At 42.4% G+C, this 12227-nt stretch overlaps 1 long non-coding RNA gene across 1 annotated transcript; it reads left to right on the top strand.

Moving 5' to 3' along the window:
- Nucleotides 1-2348: 2348 nt before the first annotated feature.
- Nucleotides 2349-11402, top strand: LOC310705497. Its single transcript, XR_014525344.1, has 3 exons — nucleotides 2349-2415; nucleotides 5432-5531; nucleotides 11289-11402. It is a non-coding gene; the product is annotated as an uncharacterized lncRNA (long non-coding RNA).
- Nucleotides 11403-12227: the final 825 nt, after the last annotated feature.

Here is a 12227-nt window from a genome sequence, read left to right as displayed (position 1 = left end):
TGACAGAGGATGAGATGGTTGGACAGTGTTCTTGAAGCTACCAGCATGAGTTTGACCAAACTGCGGGAGGCAGTGGAAGACAGGAGTGCCTGGCATGCTCAGGTCCATGGGGTCACAAAGAGTCGGACACGACTAAACGACTAAACAACAAGAAGTTTATTGCAAACACAAATAAACTTTAAATGCTGTTACCCTTTACCCTCTTAGTCTTATTTTATTCTGTCTCTAACTCTTCTACCTCCCCTCACAAAAGAACCAACTGCACTAACTGTCTCTCTGTTTCCATCTGTCTGCCAACTGCTTTCCCAACTGCCTTTTCCCAACCAACCAACCAGCTAACTAACTAACCCTCGGGCTAAGCCCTTTTATAAACAGGTAGGCTCCGCCTCTGGCTTTTCCATTGGTCTACCTATTAACCCTTTCTCTCCCCCTGCAGAGACATTTTCAAATGAACAGGCAAATGCCACAACCTGTACAAGTGGTGATAACACAGGAACATTGGAAGCTTCCTTATACTGTAATGAGTTGGGGCATTTTCCCATCTAGCTCAGTATTCTGTACAGTAGCTCTCCAAAGGGGCAGATGAGGGGCATTCCCCGCCCTACCTGGTGATGCTCTACTACTGAACTTTGACCCATTCCCCAATGTGCTGCTGCTGTTTTACCCCCTTTTCCCTTTCTGCATGCTTGTATTGTCCTTTTAACACTATTGCCATGACAGAGCATAGGATCCCAACTGCTTAAGCTGGGAGCAAGTCATCGAGTAGCCATAACCCTAGTAGCTGCACCATGGATTGGCAAGTAATTGTGCCAAACTATGTGGATTGTGGCCATTGCTTTTAATGGGATCGAATTGGCTCAGGGGCATCCACTTGCAATCAACCGTTTCATAGCTGGGCTGTCTGTTAAATGCTGCTGCTTCCTGTTAACTTATGTCCTAAACAGGGGCATGGCTTCAAATTGCAGTACAGCGGCCAGAAAAAAATTGGCAGTAATTTTAGAACATGTAATATTTCTTAGACTTTGCTGCTGTAAATCTAGGATAAACACATCCCCCCAATATGCTGCCTCATTCTGCATGCTGCGTGTGCTGCATAATCCCAACATTTATTTAGCAGTGTTCTGTTAATAAAGGATAATGAGATACCGTAACACGGCAATGCAATTTACGAGGAAGCATCTAACGAAGGCTTGGAAAAACAAACAAACCAGTTGCAACAGCAAAATAGCCGCGTCCAATCCATAACTTCACTCTCTGCTGTATTGGGAAATTAAATTAAATATATATATATATATGGAAAGTCCTATGATTGGAACATTGTGTACCAGCTGTCTCATGCAGCTGACTAATTGATCTTTCTGTCCAGCAAATCAGGAACATTTGCTACTGTTTATTCAGAGCAAACAGGAAAGCATTGCATGAAATTACACATACACACCACACTTTTTATGAGCTCTTGCCATTTAGGAGAACATTCATGAGAAAAATGAAAGAATAAATAAACGGAACAATTCGGAAGGTATCTCCAAGAGTATTACAGTGGTGCCTCACAAGACTAAATTAATTCGTTCCGCGAGTTTTGTCGTCTTGCGAAGCACGGTGTCGGGAAAGTTTTGGAAAAGCTTCCAAAATCACCAAAGTCTTTAAAAACCACACCGCGTTCTATGAGTTGCTCCTCGAAGTCAAGTCGCAACTGTATTAACAGTGTTAAGAAAAAGGAAACAAACTTGTAAGACGTTTCCGTCTTGCGAAGCAAGCCCATAGGGAAAATCGTCTTGCGAAGCAGCTCAAAAAACAAAAAACCCTTTCGTCTAGCAAGTTTTTTGTCTTGCGAGGCATTCGTCTTGCGAGGTACCACTGTATCTGGATGCAGTATCCTCGCACTTGACAAGTTCTTCCTTCTCTGTGTTGTTGTTTCCAAACAGGTCCTAACAAAGGAACCTTGACTTGACAGTATTGATCCTGAGCTGGTAAGAAATTTAAAATAAGTGACAGAGAAGGAGAAGATGAAGAGCATCGAGGGGAGGACATATAAGCATCCCAGGTAAGTACAAGGACACGTGGCAATTTAAATCAAGTGTACATGGATAGGAGGTGTCCAGCATCCCTGAGACCAACTACTTTGAAGTCAAATCATAGTCCATCTGTCCCCCCCCCCAAAAAAAGTATTGTTAACTACTTTCTCTCAATTATACTTTTGTAGAACTATGAGATCAGGCAACCCAACCAAGATGCTCTATGTTTGGTAAATATTTTCGGTGTTTGGATCCATCAATTTTCTTGAATGTTCTTGAGAAGATTCAGTAGTCACATTCCCACTCCAGAACTGGAACCCTCTCTTATTCCTAGGTGTGTTTGTGTAGCAAGAGGCAACCAAATTTCCAAGTCCTTTTCCACTGTGGCTGTTGGCATGGAGTAGGTGCAAGGCAGTAAACCAAATTACAAGGGGGTGGGGTGATTGCAGACGAAATTCAAGAATGCCCATGTAAAATGCATGTGTACCATCAGCATGCATCCAATGTTATAACCTAGCAGAGAAATCTTGGGAAACACACAAATACTCTTCGCCCCAGAACACTTATTACCACAAAGCTCACCAGTACTGAGCTGATTCCCAGTCTAGCTGAGGAGAGCTTGGCTAACACTAGAATTAATTTTCCCCTTTGCAGAATGAGAGACATTTACATTTTAACAGCGAGGTTGCAAGAATCTCAATGGCTTTTAATGCCCGTCCTTGTTATATCAAACTCAATGTCACAAATATTTACATAACCAAGGATAATTAATACATCTGTAATCACTTTTGTTGGCAGTGTTTGAAAGGAAAGCAGTGCTTCAACTTTAGCCCTCTAATCTAAAGAAAAGAAAAAGTCAGTATTGTATAATCAAAGTTAGGAATATTGAACACCAAATTACCAATAAGGTTAAAACACAACAGCCTGAAGTAATATTAATGTTTCTCATTTTAGTTTATAGACAACAATTTCTTCATTTCCTACCTGCTACCCACAACATTTCAAAGGGGGAATGTCCTTGATTCCTCCTAGCACTGAGTATTAAAAGAATCTGGAATCTATCGAGAAGAAAATGTAGCTTAGCTTCCAGATAGAGCCTGAAATTAATTAGTTGTTTACAGAGCAATCCTAAATACAAGAAGCTGCCATAACTTACGTTGTCTTAAACTAGGCAAACTTGGTCCTCCAGATGTTCTGGGACTGTAACTCTCATCATCCCTAGCTAACAGGACCAGTGGTCAAGGATGATGGGAATTGTAGTCTCAAAACATCTGGAGTTCCGAGTTTGCCTATGCCTGTCTTAAATTAAATCAGTTCAAGTTACTCCTGTTCCAAACTCCATTCAGGACTGGGGCTATTTTAGGCTGAGCTGGTTCAAGCCTTGCAGAGAGAAAATGGAGTCTGGCATGTGACTAAAGTGGAAGAGGTTTGGAATAGGTGTAAGTGTAAGTCTTCCCTTGCTGCAGATGTAAACAATGGAGCTCCTTCTCAAAGGAGGCAGAGATGACCACCAACCAAGGTGGCTTTAAAAGAGGATTAGAACAAATCATGGAGGAGAAAGCTATTGATGGCTACTGGCCACAACAATGGCTGTACTATGCCTCCGTTGGTAGAGGCAGAAATGCTTCTGAATACCAGTTGCTGGAAATTACTGGAGGGGAGAGAGTGTGGGATGTAAGAATCAAATGCATTCAAACACAACATTGCTAGAGTAGACATGAAGGTTGTCTCAGTCCTCCAGCCAGAACTTCCCGCTTTCCAGGACTGAGACGAAACTTCCTATGTGTAACTTGAGATGGGCGTGGCCTCTCCTGAAGTAGAAAGAACTAGAACCACAGGCTGGCAACCATCTTGTCTCTATCGATGCCATCTTAATAACAGCACTACCAGAAGGCACCCTTGGCTCCAGGCCAAGAGAAGAAAAGGGGGGCTTTCTCATAAGGAGATAGTCACCACATTTAAACTATGTTCTAACTTTTTAAGTCTGCCTTCAGGGAACCTTTATGTGAACATATGATTACTTGTGAGCAAACGTTTTATACTTTACAGAAGACTGAGTAGTGTCTTATTTTAGGAGGGATTAAACGGGGAAAATACCAGGAAATATTTACAGAGACTCTAACAAGTCTGAGCAAGCTATCTGCTGTGCGTGTGTTTAAAAAGGGGAATGTTAACTCTGCTGATTTTGTTGAACTTGTAAAGACAAGTTGGGATAGGATATCTTAGACAATATATCCTCCCCCGCATCCCTAAACATTCCCACAGAGAACTCTTGTGCTCAGATCCTGCTTGCAAGGTTCCCAAAGGCCTCTGATCTGTGAGAATAGGATGCTCAACTAGATGGGCCATTGGCCTGATCCAGCTGTCTCTTCTTATGTACTATTTTTGAGTGTAAGTTTTGCCCACCAGCCCACCATCTCAGCTGGGTTGAGGGTGTTATGCCAGTGTATGCCTGCCTGAACTGGGTTGGGGAAGTTATGCTGAGCTGGGATGAGGGAGCTATGCTGGAATAGCCCTTGGTGAATCCCAACTCGGTTAGGATAGCCCAAGATCTGCTTTTTTAAATTTGCTCAATCCAGTTTAGGTTTGGGTTGTTCTGTAATTAATTGCCCACTAAGTTTGTGAGCCTGCCCCCTACTTTCCTATTGAATTAATAGGACGTCTGGTTAAGGTTGTGTTGTTAATTATTTGTCAAGTAACTTGTGTCATAGCCCACCCAGGGCAGTTCACAAAATCATAACACAGTACACATATAAAACAATGATGGCAATCGTTTAAAAACCCATGCCAGGTGAACCAGTTTGCAAACATCATTATAAATCACCACCCAACTAACAGAACCATCTACATGAAAAGAACCAATTCTGAGAAAACAACCTTTAAGAGAAAGTGGCCCAAAGGAAAGAGGCTGTAGCTGTAACCCTGGCGATGTTCAGACTATAAGAACCTTGGTGGGGAGGGAGTTCCACAGTCAGGGGGGCCACCACCAAAAAGACCCAGCCTTTTGTACCCACCAGCTGAGTTGATGTATGAGCAGAGGCTCTGAGGCAGATCTAAATATCTGGACAAGCTTGTATTTTAGGCAGCCCATGAACTGTGGTCCCAAATAGTTTAAAGGTCAAAACCATCGCTGTGAATTGGGTCTGGAAACACACTGACAACCTGCACAACTGGTACAGAATTTGTGTTGTATTATCCAATCATTATGAAACAAGCAACATCGTTTTGCATTTGCCCCGGGCTCCATGAGGGAAAGGAAAGCTGCAATTAATAATCACGATCAGTCTTGCAATCTGAGCCATTGTTTCAACTCTCATATCTAAAGTGGTTTCTGCTGCGAATGAATCTTTTGGTGTTAAATAGGTTGTTTGTTTTAAAAAGATGCTCTGTCTTCCCACCTCTCCTCACCTTCCTAGAGGGAAGCTGCACTTTCACCAGCAATACAAATTGTTGAATTATTCTGTTCCATTTAAAAAAGAAAGAAAAGGAATACAAAGATGTTTTCACACAAAGGAGGTGAGTGTCTAGATGGATATTTCTATGACAGTAAGGTTTAAATTTCACAGCTTTCTGAATATGCCTGCCTGGAGGGAATTATTTCCATGTATGTAGAAAACTGACCTGCTTTCTTTTTTACTGCTTAGACCAGTACTAGTTATCTCAGACAGTGATGCAGAAGAAATGCCAATAATGGAAAAGAAAAGAATAGCATGCCATAGGTTATATTGTATTTACTGTTTGTTTGCTTTTTAAAAACCCATTTTAAAACTGTCCATCATAATATCAGATTTCAGATTTCTGGGAGGTGTGCAACATAAGCACACACGAGAGAGAGAGAGAGAGAGAGAGAGAGAGAGAGAGAGAGCGCAACAAGAAAACTTCTTAAAACAGACCCACAATATAATCTTATACATGTCTTCCACTTCCAGATAAGCGGGTCTATCACTGCAGCCTACAACTTGCACAATTAAATCAGTTAAATCCTAATTTAGTTGATTTAAATCAACTAAATCAATTAAATCAACTAAACTAGGCATGGTGAGTTAAAAAAATGTTATTTCTTGCCACCTAAATGACACCACTGCTGGTGCAAAGGGAACCTCTAGGGCATCATGACTGAGAAAGTTTCCTCCCTTGTAGATTATCTTTGTGCCTCTGATGGGTAAGAGACATGGAGACAGACCTTGGCAGATGATCTTACAGCATAGCTAGAGTATCTGTGACCCTCTGTGTGTTACTGGACCATAACATGCATCATCTTGACCACTGGTCATGCTGGCTGAAGCTGATGTATGCTGTAGTCCAACAACATCTGAAGAGACAGGTTTCCCATGCCTGTCTTAAAAAATGGGCAGGTTGATCTGGGAGTCCGTGTTCCTGCTCAGGTGCAATAGTTGTAGGGAGCCCAGAATCAATGATTAACACATGCATGAAAACCGGACATATAGTTATCTCCCATGCAGTATTCAGGGTTCAAATAGGGTTGGATTCCATCACTGGAGAAGTGGCCACCACTTTAGCCCTGTAACTGGCTCCTAAAAAAATGCAATTTGGCAGTCCAAAAACTGATAAAGGCCTGCAAGGACCAACAATGGCAAATGCAAAGGTATAGAAGGGGAGCTCCACTATCATGTGACCCCCAAATTTCAGATCTCCCAAACTGATGCCCAATTTTAGCGCTAGCTTTGTGCCATGAACTCCGCATTTTGTGCTGCCTTCCAAACTGTGTATTTGACACAGCAAATCATGGTAACAAGTTAAGGTCAAAAAATCCAAACTTGTCGGATTGACTCCAAACAGGTGCCAAAGTTTTGCACAAAACTAGCGCCAGTTTTTTTTGGGGGGGTCCAAAATTTGGGGGCCACACATTAATGGAGCTTGGAAGAGGCATGGATGAGGAATCTCCCAGGCTTGCCAGTTGGGTTATGTTGATGGTTGACTGAAACATAGAAGGTGAGAAGCATGGTGATTATGATTATTGTCAATTTAGGGGGCCTGTGTTTGAGTTTCAAAGGAGTGAAGACTGAGACATGAGTCCCTTTGCCCTTGGGAAACCTGCGCTCAGGCTGTTTAGCACCATAGTTTTAAAAAATGGGGGGAGGTTCACAATCACAACTGTTTCATTAGATTTAAATTAAACTTTAAATTCAGCTACATTTATATCCTCATTGTAATTTTGTTTTACACAACTCTGTTAATTAACTTCTCAAATGCAGTGCATTCATCTGCAGTCACTTATTATGCATCCGGTAGCTCCAGCCCTTTGCTTGATGTACTTATTATTTCATTCACATGATCAGGCAGAAGTCAACTTCTTTAAGAACGCATCATTGTATTCGGTGATGAAAGGGAACACTGAACTATAGCTATTGTGTCTGTAAGGAGCCAAAGACAAACTTGCACTTGATGAATTCTAGGAAACACAGCAGGAAGAACAAGTTGAAAATCTCCCCCCTCCAAAAAACAACAACACCTGTTAATATTCCATGTTGACCTTTGATGGACCATTCAGAGAATTCAGAGGAGGAGGTAGTAAATTCTCTGATAAGGGCTGCTTCTCACAACAGTGGTAGCTGGTGCCCATTGAGAGTGGGGAAACCAGGAGCAGCTGGAGACAGTGACAGGCAGCTTCAATTAATTCTAGTTTTGCCTCCATCTTCCTCAGGTCTGCTGATAGCACTGAAGCTAAGGAGGACCACATTGCCACAGGCTGTAAGGAAGAATGCAGGCAGATGAGGGACACCTAGGGCCAGATGAAGGGTGGTTAGGCAGTGTCACATTCTCCCTAATGGACCATGGCCATCTGTCATGGATGCTTTAGCTGAGATTCCTGCCTTGCAGGGGGTTAGATTTGATGACCCTTGGGGTCCTTCCAACTCCATGATTCTATGACCAACCTCTCCTGTCTCACATTATAGCGTGTCAAGAATGGAGGATAGCCATGTGTACTGCCTTACAGAATCTTTACAGAGCCAGTGTGGTGTAGTGGTTAAGAGCGGTGGACTCGTAATCTGGTGAACTAGGTTCGCTTCCCCGCTCCTCCACATGCAGCTGCTGGGTGACCTTGGGCCAGTCACACTTCTCTGAAGTATCTCAGCCTCACTCACCTCACAGAGTGTTTGTTATGGGGGAGGAAGGGAAAGGAGAATGTTAGCCACTTTGAAACTCCTTAAGGGGAGTGAAAGGCAGGATATCAAGTCCAAACTCCTCCTCCTCCTTCTTCTTCTTGTCTTCTATTTGAAGGGCTGTTGGAGGACAGGCCCCTGTTTGAAGGCATCCTCTTACCTGAAGGCTGATTTAAAGATAAAGATCCATCCGAAGAGAGCTGGTAGGCCTTGAAGTTGCCCCATAACTGTGTCCACCTGGGCAATATTGTTATTAATATTAATATTGTGTTTATATACCGCCCTATACCCGAGGGTCTCAGGGTGGATCACAGAATAAAATCAAGATATAAAACAGCAAAATACCTAATAAAAACAAAAACAACAACCCAATAGCCCTCTCATAAACACTGTCAGCCATGAAGGAACTTTCAGCTTCCTTCAAAATATCTCAAACGCTTTGTCTAAGCAAAGTCCTACAATTTCACTTAACATTTCATTTAAACTAGGTGTGCAAAAATCCCCACTGAGCAAGATTTTGTTTTTGTTTTTGCTTGTCTTACTCAAGATTGTTTGGCTTTCCTCAAAATTCTACATCTGTTTTGCCTGAGGATTTGCTTCAAGTTCCACTTTGGAAAGGATTCAAATCTTTTCCTACTATTTACCGTTTTCTACTATTTATTGCTAGATTTCTGAATTCTACCGTGTGATTTGTTTTCGTTTCATTGCTTATTATTTCCTTTCCTTGCATCTACTTTAAACTCAAATCCCTTGCTGGAAGGTCAAAAGCCAAAGAGAAGGAGGCTGTATGTGTATGAGCTGAGAGGGTATTACTGCAAAAGAGAATGCAACCCTAGGAATTTTTTATGGCAATAATTTAGTCGCAGGCTTTGAATTCTGCAAAGTCCTACCAACAGAAACCTAGTCCCATTTTGTTGTGACAAAAAAAAAAAGCCATGGTAGTTGTTGCCATGGCAATGAGCCGAGTCTCTGTTTCCCCGATGATGACCTGTAAATTGGTCTCTTTGCCACCAGGTTTCCGAGCTGCTTTCACTCAGCCGCCATAGTTCTTTCTCACCCCAGAGGGGCCTTCTAAGCTCGGACATACTAGGCAAAACATCACACAAAAAAACAAGAAGAGAAAAGTAGCTGTGGCAGGGGTCGGAGGAGAGGGTGCTCCAGATCTGACTGAACCAGCAGTGAGGGGAAGGGGGTTCCAATCTTCCCTTTCCTGCTTGGTGCATCTTCCCTGTCAAAAGTACCCACAAAAACACACCATCAGCCAGGCAGAGAAAGACAAAACTCCCAGGAAAAGCAACTGAGGGGAGGAATTTTAATCAGGAAACTGTCCCAAAGGGGAAGAAGGGTCTTAGAGTATCACATTGATCTTGTTTTTTTATGCTGAAAATGGAGCCAAAGTATGCTAGCACATGCCCAACAGTATCTTCCTAGTCACTTCTTTTATTGCTACTAATGTTCTTCTTTTTTTTTTGTACAATGTGTGAATGTCCTATAACTTTGGATGAAACAGTGGCGCACTCCAAGGTTTGCAGACATAGAAAAAAAAATACTTATTTAGAGAAACAAACCCAAGGGGCTGTACCGCTCCAAATATACAGCCCAAAGAGGGCATATTTAGTGACAATGGAATACTGAGTGTCTTGTGGGTTGAACAGAAAATGGAAGCAGGAGGAAAGGAATGGAGTATCCTGATATAAGGCATGACTGACTGGCTGGCTGGCTAGCTACATACTGAATAGGAGCACTGAACATTGCAACCGTTTGTTCCTCTACTCACTTGGGTAAGGTAAAGGTAAAGGGACCTCTGACCATTAGGTCCAGTTGTGACTGACTCTGGGGTTGTGGCACTCATCTCATTTTATTGGCTGAGGGAGCCGGCGTACATGTGGCCAGCATGACTAAGCTGCTTCTGGCAAACCAGAGCAGCACACGGAAACGCCATTTACCTTCCCGCCAGAGCGGTACCTATTTATCTACTTGCACTTTGATGTGCTTTCGAACTGCTGGGTTGGCAGGAGCAGGGACCGAGCAATGGGAGCTCACCCCATCGTGGGGATTTGAACCACGACTTTCAGATCGGCAAGTCCTAGGCTCTGTGGTTTAACCCACAGCGCCACCCACGTCCCACTCACTTGGGTAGAGTGGTCCAAATCCAGAGATCTCATTCAGCCATGGTGCACCAAGAGCTTTGAGCAGGTCTGTGGACTTCTCACTCCCTCAGGACCACCTACTTCTATGGCAAGTTCCTCTGCCCCTACAAACAGAAACCAATGCAACTGAGTAAGGAAAAGGAAACCGAGTCAGGAAAGCATATAGCCATGACATAATGAACGAAATCACATCATGCATTTTTGGAAATGTATAAATATTATGGGAGAGAAAGGAGAAAAGAGGAAGATGCCTTTGGTAGTCACCATGTATGGTCCATAAGGGGTAGCTGTGTTAGCCTATTGCAACGAAAATGCCAGGGCATTACCATCAAAAGAACACAAGAAGAGAATGCTGGATCAGGCCAGCGGACCATCTAGTCCAACATCCTGCTTTCACATTGGTCAACCAAATGTCTATGGCAACCTTGCAAGCAGGACCAGAGTACAACCATACTCTCTCCATTTGTGATTCACAGAAACTGGCATTCAGAGACATAGTGCTACCTACAGTGGAGCCAAAACAAAGTCCTCATCACTCATAGCAATTGAAAGCCTTATTGTCTAATCCACATGTAAAGCCCTCCACCTTGATGGCTACCACTTGCTGGAGTCAATTCCATGGTTGATCTATGTTCTTTGTGGGAAAAGTTCTTTTTTTCATCTGCTCCAAAGCTTCCAACATTCATATTTGTTGTATGGCCCCACATTGTAGAATTATAAAAGGAGAGAAACCTCTCTCCATCCACATTCATAATTTTACTCATTTCTATCATGTTTTCTCTTATTCGCCCCCTCCTCCAAGCTAAAAAGGGCAAAATTTTGTCACCTTACCTCACAGGAAGTTGCTCCAGACCCTTGAACATCAACAATGGTTTTGAATAGTAGTGCAATCATTTTACATATTTTTATTTGCCAATATGCATCTCTCTGCGTGTGTGTACATTTCCTTTCCCTCTGACCTCACTGCTCCCCCCCCTTCACTCTATATGTATATATAGCTTTTAGCTTAGATGAACACATCACACCTCTGAAGAAGTAGGCTCAGGTCCACAAAAGCTTACACCCTATTTTTTAAGGTTCATTTTTTTATTTTTAAGGTTTAATAAAAGGCCCTTTGTTGTTTCAGTTTTTCAAGCGCACTTGCTTATTGCATCATATTGTGCGGGCTTTTCTTTGTACAGTTGTTTACACAGACAACCCCCGTGGCAATTCTTTGTGTCCTCACTGCTTGGGAACCAGGGAGGATATTATTTCAACACTACATGGGAGGGGAGAAAGATAAAGCTGTAGGACATGTGGAATTGCACTGATATATCAAGCCTCTGTCATTTATCAAATCGACATGAATCATATTGATATTTATATATCACTCCAGACTCAGTCCCTGGTTCGTAAATGAGGTTTATGGGGACTGCCAAACACTGCGGCGTGAATACCTAACAATTGAAAGCTGTCCTTGAGAACACAATGCCAAATCGCAAGAGCATTGGGGTGGGGTGGGGGAATCAATTCAAACCATTAAACTATAAAGTGACCTTCAAGGCTTAGGAATATAGGAAGATGCTGGACACTGAATCAGATCAATGCTCCATCTAACTCATAGCTAGTATTGTCTACACTGACTAGCAGAGAGTTTTAGGGGTTTAGAGAGGGGTCTCTCTCACCCCTCTGGAGCTTTCATTTATTTCATGAAATTTAAACACTGCTTGATTGTAAAGAAACAAAGAAGCAGTCAAAGTGGCTTCAAAGAGAATGAAGCAATAAAATTATTAGTAAAGACAGTTAAAACAGTTATTTAAGACGTTCGAAGAACAATGTAAGCAATAAACTAGAAACAGGTTAAAACACACATCAATGTTCTATAGATCTGGATAGGCTTTTCTTTAAAAAATTGTTTGTAGTATGCACCAAAAAGAGTACAGCAAAGGTGCCTGCCT

The sequence above is a fragment of the Podarcis liolepis genome (assembly GCF_965112155.1).
Source record: "Podarcis liolepis genome assembly, chromosome: 4".
Taxonomy (NCBI): domain Eukaryota; kingdom Metazoa; phylum Chordata; class Lepidosauria; order Squamata; family Lacertidae; genus Podarcis; species Podarcis liolepis.
The sequence above is the reverse complement of the archived record's forward strand: the minus strand, read 5'-3'. Positions and strand labels throughout refer to the sequence as shown.